Source organism: Oncorhynchus masou, unplaced genomic scaffold, assembly GCF_036934945.1.
Source record: "Oncorhynchus masou masou isolate Uvic2021 unplaced genomic scaffold, UVic_Omas_1.1 unplaced_scaffold_1603, whole genome shotgun sequence".
Classification (NCBI taxonomy): domain Eukaryota; kingdom Metazoa; phylum Chordata; class Actinopteri; order Salmoniformes; family Salmonidae; genus Oncorhynchus; species Oncorhynchus masou.
Window position 1 is genome coordinate 58,722 of NW_027006117.1, and position 5,267 is coordinate 63,988.

Genomic DNA, 5,267 nt, shown 5'->3' on the forward strand with positions numbered 1-5,267 from the left:
ATCACCACTCTGGAACAACATGACATCACCACTCTGGAACAACATGACATCACCACTCTGGAACAACATGATATCACCACTCTGGAACAACATCCCCTCACTCTGGAACAACATGACATCACCACTCTGGAACAACATCCCATCACTCTGGAACAACATGACATCACCACTCTGGAACAACATGATATCACTCTGGTACAATATCACATCACTTTGGAACAACATCACCACTCTGGAACAACATGACATCACCACTCTGGAACAACATCCCATCATCACTCTGTAACAACATCCCATCACCACTCTGGAACAACATGACATCACCACTCTGGAACATGAAATCACCACTCTGGAACAACATTCCATCACCACTATGGAACATGACATCACCACTCTGGAACAACATGACATCACTACTCTGGAAGAACATGACATCACCACTCTGGAACAACATGACATCACTACTCTGGAACAACATGACATCACCACTCTGGAACAACATGACATCACCACTCTGGAACAACATGACATCACTACTCTGGAACAACATGATATCACCACTCTGGAACAACATCCAACCACTCTGGAACAAGATGACATCACCACTCTGGAACAACATCCCATCATCACTCTGGAACAACATCCCATCACCACTCTGGAACAACATGACATCACCACTCTGGAACATGACATCACCACTCTGGAACAACATCCCATCACCACTCTGGAACAACATCACATCACTTTGGAACAACATCACCACTCTGGAACAACATGACATCACCACTCTGGAACAACATGACATCACCACTCTGGAACAACATCCCATCATCACTCTGGAACAACATCCCTTCACCATTCTGGAACAACATGACATCACCACTCTGGAACATGACATCACCACTCTGGAACAACATCCCATTCCCACTCTGGAACATGACATCACCACTCTGGAACAACATGACATCACTACTCTGGAAGAACATGACATCACCACTCTGGATCAACATGACATCACCACTCTGGATCAACATGACATCACTACTCTGGAACAACATGACATCAGCACTCTGGAACAACATGATATCACTCTGGTACAATATCACATCACTTTGGAACAACATCACCACTCTGGAACAACATGACATCACCACCCTGGAACAACATCCCATCATCACTCTGTAACAACATCCCATCACCACTCTGGAACAACATGACATCACCACTCTGGAACATGAAATCACCACTCTGGAACAACATTCCATCACCACTATGGAACATGACATCACCACTCTGGAACAACATGACATCACTACTCTGGAAAAACATGACATCACCACTCTGGAACAACATCCCATCACCACTCTGGAACAACATGAAATCACCACTCTGGAACAACATTCCATCACCACTGTAGAACAACATCCCATCACCACTGTGGGACAATATGACATCACCACTCTGGAACAACATCCCATCACCACTCTGGAACAACATCACATCACAACTCTGAGACAACATGACATCACCACTCTGGAACAACATAACATCACCACTCTGGAACAACATGACATCACCACTCTGGAACAACATGACATCACCACTCTGGAACAACATGACATCACTACTCTGGAACAACATGACATAACTACTCTGGAACAACATGACATCACTACTCTGGAACAACATGACATCACCAATCTGGAACAACATCCCATCACCACTCTGGAACAACATCCCATCACCACTCTGGAACAACATGAAATCACCACTCTGGAACAACATCCCATCACCACTCTGGAACAACATCCCATCACCACTCTGGAACAACATGACATCACCACTCTGGAACAACATGACATCACTACTCTGGAACAACATGACATCACTACTCTGGAACAACATGACATCACTACTTTGGAACAACATGACATCACCACTCTGGAACAACATCCCATCACCACTCTGGAACAACATGAAATCACCACTCTGGAACAACATGACATCACTACTCTGGAACAACATGCCATCACTACTCTGGAACAACATGACATCACCACTCTGGAACATGACATCACCACTCTGGAACAACATTCCATCACCACTATGGAACATGACATCACCACTCTGGTACAACATGACATCACTACTCTGGAAGAACATGACATCACCACTCTGGAACAACATGACATCACTACTCTGGAACAACATGACATCACCACTCTGGAACAACATGACATCACCACTCTGGAACAACATGACATCACCACTCTGGAACAACATGATATCACCACTCTGGAACAACATCCCCTCACTCTGGAACAACATGACATCACCACTCTGGAACAACATCCCATCACTCTGGAACAACATGACATCACCACTCTGGAACAACATGATATCACTCTGGTACAATATCACATCACTTTGGAACAACATCACCACTCTGGAACAACATGACATCACCACTCTGGAACAACATCCCATCATCACTCTGTAACAACATCCCATCACCACTCTGGAACAACATGACATCACCACTCTGGAACATGAAATCACCACTCTGGAACAACATTCCATCACCACTATGGAACATGACATCACCACTCTGGAACAACATGACATCACTACTCTGGAAGAACATGACATCACCACTCTGGAACAACATGACATCACTACTCTGGAACAACATGACATCACCACTCTGGAACAACATGACATCACCACTCTGGAACAACATGACATCACCACTCTGGAACAACATGATATCACCACTCTGGAACAACATCCAACCACTCTGGAACAACATGACATCACCACTCTCGAACAACATCCCATCATCACTCTGGAACAACATCCCATCACCACTCTGGAACAACATGACATCACCACTCTGGAACATGACATCACCACTCTGGAACAGCATCCCATCACCACTCTGGAACAACATCACATCACTTTGGAACAACATCACCACTCTGGAACAACATGACATCACCACTCTGGAACAACATAACATCACCACTCTGGAACAACATCCCATCATCACTCTGGAACAACATCCCTTCACCATTCTGGAACAACATGACATCACCACTCTGGAACATGACATCACCACTCTGGAACAACATCCCATCACCACTCTGGAACATGACATCACCACTCTGGAACAACATGACATCACTACTCTGGAAGAACATGACATCACCACTCTGGATCAACATGACATCACCACTCTGGATCAACATGACATCACTACTCTGGAACAACATGACATCAGCACTCTGGAACAACATGACATCACCACTCTGGAACAACATGACATCACCACTGGAACAACATCCATCACCACTCTGGAACAACATCCCATCTCCACTCTGGAACAACATGAAATCACCACTCTGGAACAACATCCCATCACCACTGTAGAACAACATCCCATCACCACTGTGGAACAATATGACATCACCACTCGGGAACAACATGACATCACCACTCTGGAACAACATGACATCACCACTCTGGAACAACATGACATCACCACTCTGGAACAACATGACATCACCACTCTGGAACAACATCCCATCACCACTCTGGAACAACATCCCATCACCACTGTAGAACAACATCCCATCACCACTCTGGAACATGACATCACCACTCTGGAACTACATTTGACCTTAGGGTATTTGACATTTGAGAAACATGGATGAAACTCTAATTCTGACTTGAGACTGTGAGAGTTAGTTGGTCAATTCACCATCTCTTCCGCGTTGGTTAAATGTAATTTAATTGAAACGACGTGGAAACAATGTTGATTCAACCAGTGTGCGCCCAGTGGGTTATCTGTGACGAACAGTAATAAACGCTGATGACCTTTATCGACGCCAAGTAGCAATCCCAGAAATGTACCTGCCTTGTGAAATACTATTGTTATACCATAAAGAATTCACCCTAACGTTAGTACCATCCACTCTTTAGTCATCAGTCTCCCCTCCCTGTTCCCATGAAGAATGATGAAGAATCATGACTGATAGAAAAATATAACACTTTCATCATTTTCCTTTCAATGTTATCAGCTTCAGACTTCCTGTGAAACTAGTACGATAAAGCCATACAGAATTCTTTGAAACCTCATTACTCATTTACCGTAAAGAAAGGGAAGGAAATACGGAATACAGCTCCCACAGACAGACAGACAGACAGACAGACAGACAGACAGACAGACAGACAGACAGACAGACAGACAGAGACACACAAACAAAGGTTAATGATTTATGGAAAACCCTAGAAGTGAATGATTAGTGTGTACTGTAACACACAGACCTCACCCTCCTCCATCCCTGCCTGGCGGTACAGTCCAGTATATATACAGGTGTACTGTTTCTTCCAGTGTTCCTCTACACTTTGGGTTACTGCTGCAACAGAGACAGGGAAAGAGGAAGAGATCCAACTACGCTCAAATAACCTGAGAAGGTATGGAAGCTTTGAGAAGGTTTCTTCACATAACTGGTGTTATTATATCACAAAACAATTCAGAGGTCTTTATTTTCATTTTGTTTAACATTATTGGTGTAATTTTAGAGTAAATGTTTTTTAGTCTGTAGATCATATTATAAAGTGAGTGGTTCAAGCCCTGAACGCTGATTGTCTGACAGAAGTGGTATATCAGAGTACGACAAAACATTTATTTTACTGCTCTAATTATGATGGCAAACAGTTTATAATAGCAATAAGGCACCTTGGGGGTTTTGTGGTATATTGCCAATATAATGGCGTCGTGTTTAAGAACAGTCATTAGCCGTGGTATTTTGACCATATACCACACCCCCTAATGTCTTATTGCTTAAGTATATATTGTTTTTGAATTGTTTGTTGTGACTATATACGTTTTTGGTTATTAATGCTGTGATAAAATATTTTTTCTGAAAGTGTTTATTATTGTCTTTAGACAAAACTATACTATGTCTCTGAACTAATATATTTTCTTAATCTGTTCAGTTTTTGCTGAAGTGGAAAGATTTGATTTATTAACAGGCTAACAGGATAGAAGCATTAATCTCTGTATGTTCCAAGGAAACATGGAATGCAATATTCACCAATATTATAGGACATGTTGGGTTGGGTTGGGGCCAACATTTAGCATCAGGGATTTCCTTACAGTTGTTGACAATGAAACCCCACTTCATGATGATAATGATGATGATGGCAGACTCTCTCTCTTACCCCCCCCCCCACCCCTCTCTTCTCTTCCACACAGACTGATG